The following is a 13742-nucleotide window of genomic DNA, read 5'->3' on the forward strand; positions in this document are numbered from 1 at the left end:
CAGTTTGGGCTGAACTGTTTCCATGAGGAACAGGGTCAAGACTGATTTGCATATGGCTGGGTCCAAACTGGGGTGGCATGGTGAGCAAAAGAACAATGGATTAAACCCAGACCTGTGACTGGGGGTGAATGTTTGCATTGTTCAGCACTCCGCCTATCATCCTTCTGTGTTGCTAAAGTTGCCCTAAGTGGGGAGGGTATGCCCAGACGTGGGTCCCTTGCTCACTGTGCCACTGGATTCAAGCTAGCCTGGCTGATGAAGGGTGATACCCTGAAACCGGTCCCAGGATGCTTGTTTCCGGTCCAGGGAGGACCTGGCTTGGCAGTTCGGGCTGGACTGTTTCCATAAGGAACAGGGTCAATAATAATTTGCATATGGCTGGATCCAAACTGGGGTGGCATGGTGAGCAAAAGAACAATGGATTAAACCCAGATCTGTGACTGGGGAGTGTTTGCATTGTTCATTACTCCATCTATCATCCTTTTGTGTTGCTAAAGTTGCCCTAAGTGGGGAGGGTATGCCCAGACATGGGTCTCTTGCTCACTGTGCCACTGGATTCAAGCTAGCCTGGCTAATGAGGGTGATACCCTGAAACCGGCCCCAGGATGCTTGTTTCCTGTCCAGGGAGGACCTGGCTTGGCAGTTCAGGCTGGACTGTTCCATGAGGAACAGGGTCAAGACTGATTTGCTTATGGCTGGGTCCAAACTGGGGTGGCATGGTGAACAAAAGAACAATGGATTAAACCAAGATCTGTGACTGGGGGTGAGTGTTTGCATTGTTCAGCAATCCATCTATCATCCTTTTGTGTTGCTAAAGTTGCCCTATGTGGGAAGGGTATGCCCAGACGTGGGTCCCTTGCTCACTGTACCAATTGGATTCAAGCTAGCTTGGCTGATGAAGGGTGATACCCTGAAACCGGTCCCAGGATGCTTGTTTCCAGTCCATGGAGGACCTGGCTTGGCAGTTCGGGATGGACTCTTCCATGAGGAACAGGGTCAAGACTGATTTGCATATGGCTAGGTCCAAACTGGGGTGGCATGGTGAGCAAAAGAACAATGGATTAAACCCAGATCTGTGACTGGGTGTGAGTGTTTGCATTGTTCAGCACTCCGTCTATCATCCTTTTTTGTTGCTAAAGTTGTTTGCAGTGTATACAGGCTACTGAATAATTTTGTTATGCTGCTTAACACTGTCACAACCACATAAGACACCTGCTATATGTTTTCTTCATCACGCCTTACGATACCAGCCCATAAACGAGTCATGACCAACAGAATTGGCATAGAATAACTGAAGAGATCTGCCACATACTGCTGGCCCATCATAGGACTATGATCTATAACTGCAGGTACCCACAAGCTACATACTAAGATTTCTTCTTGACATCTCACACTGAAAATCATATATGGGATGTTATTAAAAAAAGTCCATCCCAGCAGATCGCTCCACCATGCCTCCCTCCAGCTATGCCTGCTAAAGACCATAAACAAAATAGCTCAGAATTGACAACCCAGTGAAGTAACCAGCAAAGTGGGCTAAGATCATAAGGAATACCATACGGGGATGAGCAGAGCTGTTTAAGCTGCTAACTTACAGAAAGTCACAAACTGCATGCCGCTCTTACATTTCATCTTCCATCACATTACTAAGTGCTGCATCCCATAACATGATAACCACACCTCAGTGGTCACCATGCATGACATATATATCCTTCCGACATGGAATCATACCAAAGACAACGCACTGTCAACCTCACACAGGCTAGCATGCTATCCATGCACGTAAGCACTTCTGCGCCCCACATAGGAGTAGTAAGCACTTTATAAATGTTGCAACACAATACAATATACTGCCCCTATTAATTTTACAGTTCTTAATTAGAGGTGTGGCTGCAGTTGGGGACCAGCATTTATTTTTCCTCATCAGACTTTGAATTGGAGCAAGAGACAGAAAAATGCAAAAGGGAAACGGGAGGAGGAAGAGAACGACATAAAAAAACAGTGACATCGAAATAAAGCAACGATGAAAAAGAACCTGAAAGCATGAGCTAAAGGGGCAGAGAGTGAGTGTCTGGTTGTAGGTGAAAGCGGAATGAGATGGAATCTGGACTACACGACTTGGTATTCAGCACCAGTGACATTTGATAGTGCTGGCTGCAGGCTTCTGGGCAAAACGTTGAACATCAGCACGTATTCTTTCACATATTAAGCTGTGGAATAATGAGATCGTTAATTGGTCTGTCGCAGTCTTGCCCTAACGACCTTCTTACCTCCGACACGATCATTCTTCCAACTCCTTCTCCATGCACGGGCCTCTGGAGGGCTCCTCGTGGTATCTGCCCTCCATAGACCTCTTATAAAAACCGACAACGCGGCATTCGTTGCTTGCACGGCCGTTCCAGAAATATTATTTTAAATGAACCACGGACAGTTATGACTGCCGTCCTACAGAACTGCCCGCTAAACTGCTATATTTCTCATCTCATTCTGTAATATGTGTCATTTTTTAACCCCCGCGGGGAAAGTATTTTTTAATGTCGTGGGAAAGGAGAGCAGACACACTTTCTGTCACGTAGGCTACTTCCAGTATCGACTTGCGGTTGGTCTGTGGTACTGAGATGAATGGTAACTGTTCACAGACATAGAAAATAGAAGCGGGCTGGTGTCACGCTTCTGAGTTGCGAAAGGTCGTGACTTTGTGACCTGTTCACATTGTTTCCTCCAAGCATCTACAAAGGGCAGAAGGTTATGTGGTTTTCACTAGTACCTTTGTGAGCGCGCAGCCCTCCTATTATATTCAAGTGCAGAAAACTGGCTATTTGTCCCGCAGTGTTTGAATAACGATTGTCTTAAGTAAACCAGTTTCAGCGACCGAGGCCCAGATATGCTAACGTTCCAAGCAGCCATCACCAAATTTTCCGCGTTGCGCGCGGGAGAAAACAGAGCACACAGCCAGATGTAAAAATAATGGTCTTGTGCTGGTGTTATCGCCTGCACTGGCTGTAAACTCGGCTTCCCTGTGCCACGCAGTACCTCACACTACCATGCTGTAGAGTTGGGAATTGTACTGTATTTATTATTTGTAGAGTGCACCTACGCCGAAGCCCCATGGCTCTAAGAGGCGATAGATAAAAGAGATACAACTGGGTACTGTATGTATGCCGTGCGCTGTAACCCACATTCAACGCACCCTAATTTAAAGAAATGAATACATTTACCAGGGGTGTAGCTTGATCAGCAGTATTGGGGGGGATGGGCGAGCTTCAGGTTTTCCAACAATGTAAATGTTAAGATACATTATACAACAAGCAGGGTGCCTGAGAGGGGCTTAAGATGCAGTGGAAAGGGAAAGAATTGCGGATTAGTAGGGGTACTAAGTGAGAGAAATCACAATATATTGTAAAACAAGCAACATTTTTAATGCCTTTCAAACCGACTGATGTATGATTTTTTCTCTGTGAATATAAAAAGTCCTGTTGAAATTGGACAGTAAGTTCACCACAGCCAACTGAAAGCACCTGTACCCAACTATTTCCCATAAAATACATTTATTAGAGAACTGTAACACCCCAAAAAACAAATCCCGCTGCCCCTCCCCCTCTGCACCTGATTGAAGTTGGTGTTAGCTTTTGACCCAAAGCTAGGTCAATCGTAAAAGACCCGGCTTTGCGTCACCTTCGAGTTTTCATGCAGATTTTCCTCAGTAGCTAAATCGTGATGCTATTGATGCAAACTGCAGCAAAGAAGCTTTTGTGCTGTAAAACAGCATCATCTTCTAAGCACAAAACACCATTTTAGCTGGATAGTAAGCAGCATGTGTCTGAGTTGTGATTGTGCCAGCACAAACCCTTAGTGAATCTGGCCCATAGTATCTAAAGTGTATAATTTAACCCAAATATTAACACACCCACACCCTTCACATTACCAAACCCTCTGTGATTTTCGCTGCCTCCCTCTGGACTCCGAGAGAACATTAAAGGCTCACAAACTCAGTCAGGGATCAGACCCTCATGACTTACAAAGCCAGTTCAACCATGAAACTCGTAGTATCTTCATAATCTGTGTTCTGCTTAAAAGATTTTAGAGCATTTTAAGTCTGTTTTTGGCATACAGTCCATTCCTCATTCGTTATCCTCCAAATCTAGTATGGACTTCTTATGTATGGCATTCTTAGAAAGCTGAGAGATATTCCTATGAACATCTCGACTAGCCTTAAAATAGTAACGATAATTAGATTTTTCCTATTTGACAGGGATTGGCCTCCTTCACCTTTATCTGCCAATAAAAGCAGGTTAGCAGTGATACTTTTGCAATGCTAGGGGTCAGTAGGGTAGGGCAAAGTGCCCACAACCCACGGGACTAATCTAAAACATTGCAACCAGCCTTAAAGTAGTAGGAGTTAGTTTGATTTTTCTTGATTGGCAGAGCTCAGCCTACTTTGCATTCTAATACCAATAAAGGCAGGTGTCGGGTCATATTTTCACATTAGTAAGGGTCCGCAGGATAGGCGCAATTGGCCATTAATCTGGAAGGCTAGCCTGAGACAAGGTGACCACCAATGAAGTAGTAGGAGAAGTTTGACGTTTCTCTTAATTGTGCCTGCAGGAACCAAGGTAATAGTTCTTGGATAAACAAGGAAGACCAGGCTACCTTGTCCCATGGCAACAAGCATTTGCAATGCAATGGGTCTTGCATTTGCTCAAGGTAGAGCTATAAGCATTGTAAACGCCTAACCAGACATTTTTTGCCTCATGAATTGAAAATGAAAAGTAAAACAGTTTCACATGAGTGCGTCGATTCAAAATGCCACGGCAACCATGAGCATCAGCGTGAAGAGACACACAAAAGGAAAAAAAGTTTGCTCGTAGTCAAACTTATCGTCAAAAGTGCAATTATTCATGTAACAGGGGCGATGGCCAAGGTGGTAACAAAACCTCCCCAAGGAGATACAAATGTAAAGCATTTAACAATGAAAGGCAAGCCCACGAACGAGTGGTTGTGATGGGCGTGAGGTGGGCGTTGTTAAAAGCACAGCTACATACCAACACACTGGAAAAGTAGCGCTTGCACACTGCTGTGCTCGACCTAAAAATGACCCACAGTATCCAGAAGACACTCGGAGAGGTTGAATTAGGAGTTGTCTAAAATAGGAATTGACACCTGTTAGCTACTGCTGTTATGGATCCAACGCCTCTTGCTAGAGGTAAGAGCAGAGTTTATGGGGAAAGCAGAAGAGTGGAAAGGGACTTGGTAGAGGAGATTGTAATAAAAGTGAACTTGTGGAGAAATATAAGAAAGCTGCTTTTTTCAGGCCTCACAGGTAAGAGAAGTGCTAAGTGAAGATTGAACAAAATGAAATGGCAGCTATCTTATGATGCAGGCAGAGCCATGTCATGATGCATGCACATCTATACGTCATCGCACTGGGCATCTCATTACGTTTTTTTTCTTTTGCTTTTTTGGTCATGGCTGCAGAGCATGGGTAAAAAAAATATTTTTGTTGATACTGAAAACATTGGCAAAAGTCATTGGCAAAGCCAATAGGTCTTCTTTAACAAGACCTATTTTCTTAGCCAGTGTTTGTTGTTGTTGAGCGTACTGATACATCATTTTGGGATTATGGTGACACTTTCAGTGGTGTAATGAAACTTAAGGGCCCCCCCTGCAAAGTACATGGAGGGACCCCGCCTCGGGATTCACTCAGGAGCTCTCAGGCCAGGGTACTGCGCTTAGGGTGCCCCCAGTAGCTGGGGCAGAGAGACTCCGCACTGCAGGGACCATTGTTACACCACAGGACACTTTATGCTCTCCAAACATGCATTTATAAAGGTCCTCTCTACCGTCATAAAAAGAGGTGTGAAACACAAGTCTGAATTTTCTATGAATGTAATCTGGATTGTCATTGAAAGTGATACTCCATCACCTTCTCCCCCTCCCACTGGACACACTCAAACTGTTTATAGGAGAAAGGATGGGTTTCACTATGGAGTGTTATTGTGCTCACAGGGGTCAAACTTGAGGGTTATTGATTCTAATGTATTCTTTTAATTTAGAAGGTAAGCCAGACTACCATGTTCCCTAAAACTCTTTTCATTTTCCACTGCTTCAGCTTAGAGTCTCTTGTCTCTCCTAGATCCGACATACCTCAACCTACCCCTGCTCGGCCACCTATCCCTTTGACCATGAAAAACCAGTCAACCAGGAGCTATCCCCTAGACCTTATTTAACTATGGATTTTGTATTCTTTCTTCTCCCCATTTGAAATGCAGGAGATGAACCCTTACAAATAGTAACAGATTTTAGGAAGTGTCATGTCCACACTAGCCCTGCTATACATTCCTCCTTTAGCGTTTAGGAGAGTGAGTGTCAGAATTCTTTTTAAGTAGTAATATCTCAGTGACATCGGAGATGCGCCTCATTCACAATAAATCATAAAGCTGCTCCGAAGAACCCTGACTTTCATAATATGTACTGTGTGCAGTGCTAGGAAGAGAATTTTAGCCATTCAATGTTTCCTAAGAGGTTTTTGTTTTCACCAGGAAAGGGAAATATAGGTGTGTCAGAACCCCTTTCAGAGGGCCACAGGGCGAGTAGGAGCTACTGGGCCCAATAGTGAGGATTGAGGCCTTTTACTCCTGATTTCCTGGGGCCCGACTTACTATGGGTCTTGAGCAACTGGGCCAAGTACTCCTTCAACACTTGACTCTCAGTAGTAGTGTGGGCCAAGCAGGACATAGCTCCTCAAGTGGAGAGGGAGATGCACGGGGTTGAAGATAGGCTCACAACTCAAAATATGTTCTATAGCAGCAATATGATTGACCAGTCAAATTCAAATTTTTATTAAAAAAGGAGTATTTAATTTCGAACACAAAGTCAAATGCAGCATGCACAAATAATGCATACAGTCCCCTGAGGGGTCTAGTGCTCGATAGGCAGATCCCGAAGTCCCACTTCCCTCTTATTAACAGTAGTGGTTATTCCACTATAGGTGACAATCAGGTTAAGCCCCACTAGTAGCCAGAGTCTCAGAAGTCCCACTCTGACAAAGTCAAAAGTGTTCTAGTGCCTGAAGCGCTAAGTGGCATAACAATTTCCCCCAGGGCCTTCTGGCCATGAAATCAGTCTTACCCACACTTGAAGATGGTATGCTACCAGAGTTCCTGGAAGTGCTTAACTCTTGGACGTTGCCAAGGACTGCAGCAGCTGCTGGCTCTGAGTAGCACTCACGGCTCTTCAGGGGCAGTGGCTGGGCATCCATGGTGCTTCTGCTAGTTAGATGGTAAGTTCCAATGATTCTCTCACAGGTGCAGGGAATGATTGCTCTGGTTCCAATTGTCAGTCGAGGCTCAGGCACACACAGGTCACAACAATTCCCGATAACAGCGGAACCAGGCAATGTCCCACTAACATATGGGGGCCAACAAACTTACTCTGCAGACAGGCTTGGGCCCAGTCAGCAGGGCATTAATGTAATCTTCATGGCGGCCCCCTCTGGCTATGTGCATCTGACTTCACTCCTCACACCGGCTACAGACTGATAGACACAGCAGTCATGCAATCTTCACGTGGCCCTCACTGGCATGTAGTGTCACCGACTTCACTCTGCACAGGGATGACAGCACTGTCGCCTCAGCAGTATGCAATCTTCGCAGTGGCCCTCTCTGGTATAGGGGGTCACCGACTTTCCTCCACGCATGGGCTATGGCCTGATGGGTCTGGCATTCATGCAATCTTCGTGGTAGCCCCCTCTAGCATTCTGGCTTGCTGATCTTACTCTGTACACAGGCGATGGCCCGATCACTGCAATCACCGTTAACGTCATGGCAGCCACCCTCTAGCATACTTAAGTACTGACCAGAATATGCACACAGACGATGACTTAACCGGTGCATCATGCGTCTTCTCACACCTCCCAACATAGACCCACTAGCCAGGATCCCCACTAGACCTCAATCCTGCCAAGTGTTCTCCTCTTCCTCAGAGGGCACACTGGTCTTGGCAAACAGCAACGCACTGTTGCTCCAAGCTCCAGGGGGAGGTGGTTGTTGAATTCCCTAGGTGGTGCACCCTCACACAGTTGGGAGACATTCAGACTTTAGCCCCCAGTCCTAGTCACAGGTTGAAGGCTTGCACTGCTTCTCCTCCTCGACATGGAGCCCGGCTGGGTGCTTGACAGAGGACAATTTCAGGGACTTTCAGCTCCTCTTCTTACAGTCTATTTCCAGACACCAAATTTGATTTACGGTTTCAGTCTTTTAAGTTTGTGTGTGGGGGGGTCTGCTTCCTTTTGAAGTTCCCACTTCTCTGTCCTCCAGAAAGCAGCCTGTCACAGCAGGAGCAACTCCAAATCCAATAGTTCCGACAACATAGGTCATGGGAGTGGCTAGAGGTTCACACCTGCATGTCAGCCACAGTGAAATGGGCATCAAACAATTACCCAAGGACTCCAGCCCTACTCTTTATTATTCTCTTATCAGTCCCATCTGCTTCCTGAGATGTGTCCAGGTCCCTTTCCAGTGACCTCTTTCTGAATCAAAGAGCTCCCTTTGAAGTGTACTGAACAGCATGGCTCTCCTTCCTCCAGTGTGTGGCCCACCCAGCTCTCATGAATGCAGCAATTTACAAATCTGTCTGGGGGAGTGTTCCTTACCTCTTCAAGCTCCTCAGGTCAGCCCTGGGCCTCTCATAATGGAACCCCGATTCTTCCATGTATTGTACCATTCACAGGCACACACACACACACACACACACATACACAGCACATATGTGCAACCACATGCCCGCTGCACTGTGCTACATACTACGGGATGTAGGTCAAGGGTGAGTTAAGCACACAGCAGCAGACCTTTACGTGAGTGATCCTGTAGGCCTCACTCCAGAAATACCTAGTTCACTCCTACTGATCACTACACAGAATGGGCAGGGATTCCTGATATTCTAGATTGCAGATGACCCAAAAGTTCCATCTGACATCTCTTTGTGTTAGAGGTGGCCCTGCAAAGCCACAAGGAAACATGGACATTTCTAGGATAATGTACATGGTTGTGCTGTTATCTGTTACTATTCTCTTATTAACCTGCCATGGCCCTGCCATCCTAGATAACTGAACAATGAAAGTTGTCAGTAAATTTCAGGGTTCAGCTGAGACAATGGGGGTTATTCCAACTTTGGAGGAAGTGGTAATCCGTCCCAAAAGTGACGGTAAAGTGACGGATATACCACCAGCCGTATTACGAGTCCATTATATCCTATGGAACTCGTAATACGGCTGGTGGTAAATCCGTCACATTTAGGACGGATTAACACCTCCTCCAAAGTTGGAATAACCCCCAATGTCTCCACTCAGGTATACATATTGGTCATAAGTGGTAACAATGTGCGCCTTAGGTATGCATACCTGCTTGTGTCAGTTCAGGAGGCAAGTGTACAAGCTGAGCAGGAGGAATTACAAATGTAGCTGTCTGAAGAGTATATCAGCAGCAGGGATGTTTTCAGACTGCATGCGACCCTTTGATTTATGTGGAGGAAAGATGTACTCTGCATTTATGCTGGAGAATATGCTTGGGCATATGTCCAATATGATTATGTATTGAAAGTAGGAGAATATATTTTTGTGCAATGGACACTTACTGGTCTACACCCTCCTTTGTAGACTTGGCCAGACACCCTAAAGTCTGGTCTTTGGATATTATGGACTGTTATTATTATTCCCAGTCTGATCTTCTCAGGAACCAGTTTATAACTGACTATGCTACTGAGGGCTCACTTTCGCTACTCTGACAGTGCACTTGACTGCTTTGTGGGCAGCTTTGAAGGAGAGCCCTTTGTCATGCCTCTATTCTATACTGGGCTTTATTCAATTTATTGTATTGGTTTATCCCAATATCTTGTTTTTGCTCTGAATGGATCTATTAGACCTGTCGGCCTTAGAGTTGTCTTCCCCCAAACCTTTTGCCTTTCCTCTCCATTTTTGCAGATCTCATGTTTACTGGCCTTAGGACTCTGTGCACTGTACCACTGCTAACCAGAGCTAACATTCATGTGCTCCCTCTTTGAAACATGGTAACATAGGCTTATCCCCAATTGTCATATTTAATTTACTTATAAATGCCTAGTAAAGTGGCGCTACAAGTGTCCATGGCATGTAAATTACATGATACAAGTGGGCCTGCAGCACTGATTGTGCCACTCACTTAAGCAGCCCTTTAAACATCTCTCAGGCCTGCTATTGCAGCCTGTGTGTGCAGTGTTAAAATGTCATATCCACCTGGCAAAATACACCTTTTGGCAAGTCCAAACATACCTGTTAATACATATGTCACCCTTAGGGTAGGCCTCGACAGCCCATAGGGAAGGGTGCAGTGTATATAAAAAGCAGGACATATACTTTTAAATTGACAACGGTTTGGGAGAATTTTGCCACCAACCTTATTAACGCAGTCGACGTAGGAAGCACAAGAAAGGGAGCACAATTGAGCCACCAAAAACGTTTATATCTTTCACAGCCTATACGGAGAAGGAAAGCAATCGTAGCTAAATTACTAAGGCAAATGCGAACACTCCCAGACAACGGACCACGATTGGCCGGCCAGTGAGAGCAGAGGAAACTATTAAAAAGCAAATTATGGTCTTTTAAAAAACTGCAGCAGGAGACGCCCTGGGCCAAACTACATTACACATCTAAGTCATCTGACCCTAAAAGATTCTGGAAAATCATCAACACAATGGACAAGGCACCAGTGGCAGCTAATAACGCAAACATTTCTGAGGAAGCTTGGGCACACCATCTAAAGTCACATCAAAAGGAATTGGACACCGAAATCGCTCCGCAATCCCAAGGGTTCTCGGAGAGCCAAGAACCCGAGGTTGCAGAAAGCTTAAAGATCTCAGTATCAGAATTAATAAATATCATTGGGAAGTCGCGAACAGATTGCGCCCCAGGGCCTAATGGTTTACCACAGGCCCTGTTTAAACAGGAAACAGAAAGATGGGCCAAATTCCTGACTGAGATGTTTAACTGCGTGCTCACAACGGGAATTGTCGCGGCAACATGGAGAGGCTCATAAATTCATCCCATCTACAAAGGAGGGAACGCAGCTTCCTCAAGCAACTACAGACTTATAGTTCTCCTATATATCGACCTTAAGTATTTTTCATCCTGTGTGTTAAAACATCTACAGTCTTGGGTTGCAGACAATAACATTTTGCCATTCAATCAAAGCGGTTTTACCAAACATCAACTGGCACTGGGATTCATTACAAATAGAGCAAAAGCTACCAGGACCCTTACCTACCTGTGTTTTGTTGACTTTAAAGCTGCATTCGATTGTGTTCCCCATGGTAAACTATGGGTAAAACTACAGCTTTGGGGACTTCCAGCTACTATTTTAAAAGCCATTTAATTAATTTATTCTGACACATGGGTAAAAGTAAAATTAGGGGGAGGCTCTCATTTATTTAGGGCAGTTAAACCAACAGCTGGTGTTAAACAAGGCTGCTTATTGGCCCCAACACTCTTTAACCTGTATATAGCGGATCTGTCTACAAAGCTAAACGAGGATCCATCCCACTCCCCCTCATTGGGCGGCCAGCAATTATCTAATATGTTATATGCAGATGACCTACTACTAATTAGTAACACCAGAGTAGGCATGCAGAAACTGCTAAATAAATTAGGAGAGTTTGCAAGGGTAAACGAGTTAGAAATCAATCACAAAAAATCCAAAATGATTACCCTCAATCGCAGGCCTACTGGCCAGTGTAAATGGCTCCTAAATGAAAAGACCCTGGAGGAAGTAATCTCCTACAGATATCTAGGAGTCGTGGTCGATGCCAGATGCAACTTTGCAGCTCAAAAAGAAGCAATAAAAAAACAGGGTACAGACCCTTGCTTACGCATTCTGCAAACTCACTAATTCAATTTGTGGTCACGCCTTGAGTCCCTTAACAGCCGTAATGAGAGCCAAACTATTGCCAACTCTCTCGTATGGGGCAGAAATAATGAGGGGTATGGAGGAAACTCTTTTGGAGAAGCTTTTGATAAAGACGTACAAGCGTGTCTTTTGGCTACCAAGGTATGCTCCCGCTGCCCAGGTCAGACTAGAATTCATGTTGGTTAAACAGTTGCTGGCTCGCCCGGCAGCCTTCGTCAAATGCTGTTACAAACTGATCCGTGCCCAAGAAGGGTCTCTAGTCAACCTAGTCTGGCATGAACTCACCCTGGAAAGAGGCAACGGAAACTACAAAAGGTATCTGGAAAGGAGAGCAAGCCTCTTGAATCTAGGTGGGGTTTGGGATCAGTCACTTTCCACGATGGCTTTTAACAAAGCAGTCAATGAGTCATGTAAACTGCTTAGTTGGTTAAAAGACAAAGAGGCTCTGACCGAAAGGTTGTATGGCTGGCTGACCCTTAAGTCGTATAAAACTCTAAAAGAATCTACACTCTTGGCTGCCCCCTACTCATGGAAAATTAAGCAATGCTTTTTAAGGCTTAGGCTGGGCGATGTCCCAACGCCAGACCTTCCAATCTGGAAGAAAGGGCCACAAGTGGGCACACAGGAGTGCTGCCTTTGTCATCTGGCGGTAGAAAACCTGATGCATGTGGTCTGCATTTGCCCGGCACTGGCTGAAGACAGAAAACGTTTATTGAAAAAATAAATAAACAGCCTAGGGATTAGATCTTGCAGACAAGCACTAATCGAAGCATTCAACCCACAAAACACCATATTGAATATTAGATTGGTTCAATTTTTGTAAATTTACTCCAGTAAAATAACGTCTGCTGAAAGAAGCCTGTGATAGGAAGGGCGTAAAGAGAGACATAATCCACCTACTTTGAGTAAAAACGACAAAGATAGGAAGGTATTTTGGTAATATTCACCATACTGCCAGACCACTATGAAGTACTGTATTAGAACCTGGAGTCAAGTAGGGATTATTTTTCCTTGTGAAATATTCTTTCTCTCAGTTATTTAAAATTTTTATGTAACTTATATGTTTTAATGTATGAGCACGGTTTTGTTAACTTTTTTTGTCAAAGGACTACTTTTATGGTTTTAATTAACTAATAAAATAAACAATCTCTCACTTTTAAATGTTATAGGTCATGGTAGCAAAAAATGCTTACATTTGTTTTTCACTACTGGAAGGCATATCTCTCCGAAAGGGTAATATTGGAGTTACCTTGTTACATTTACTAAGTTGTAATTTCCAAATGGAAGCAGATAACAAGTTCATGTTTGGTGTTTTTGGGTTGTAATGAAACATCCTTTCTTATGGTGAAGTCGGATTTTAAGTTACAATCTTGAAAATGGCACTCTTAGAAAGTTGCCATTTTCCTTCTTTTCATTCAGTGCCTGTAGCCTGTCTCTGTGTCACACGACTGGGAGAGGCTGGCACTTGGACTTTGTGTTTTACTCCTAGGCAGACACACAATTGAGAGCTTAGGTGTGCCTGGATGGGGCGTCACTGGCAGGAGGGGGGGGGGAGCTGTGCTCAGTTCTACTTTCACTTGAATAGGCTGTTTCCTGGCTCGACAAAAAGGGCTGCATACCCCCTGTAGATAATCTGGAGCAGGGCAGGGAAGGCAGGATGCTTGGGGACTTCAAAGGGAAATGTTAAGAAGCTTTTCCCCCACTTCAAAGGCACAACTAGGTATAAATATTAGCCCTCAGACACCAATTCTTCAGTACACTTATGGACCTATGGATACTCTGCCAGGAAGAAGGACTGCTGCGCTGCTG

The 13742-nt window shown here is 44.7% G+C and overlaps 1 long non-coding RNA gene across 1 annotated transcript in view; it reads right to left on the bottom strand.

The window, feature by feature from the left end:
* The window catches only part of LOC138267432 (uncharacterized), a 275076-nt gene extending 272628 nt beyond the window's left edge, over positions 1-2448 (bottom strand). The window contains exon 1 of the long non-coding RNA XR_011199801.1: positions 2271-2448. This is a non-coding gene — a long non-coding RNA (uncharacterized lncRNA). The remainder of the gene's footprint in view (positions 1-2270) is intronic.
* Between the last annotated feature and the right edge of the window lie 11294 nt (positions 2449-13742).

Source organism: Pleurodeles waltl, chromosome 2_1, assembly GCF_031143425.1.
Source record: "Pleurodeles waltl isolate 20211129_DDA chromosome 2_1, aPleWal1.hap1.20221129, whole genome shotgun sequence".
NCBI lineage: Eukaryota > Metazoa > Chordata > Amphibia > Caudata > Salamandridae > Pleurodeles > Pleurodeles waltl.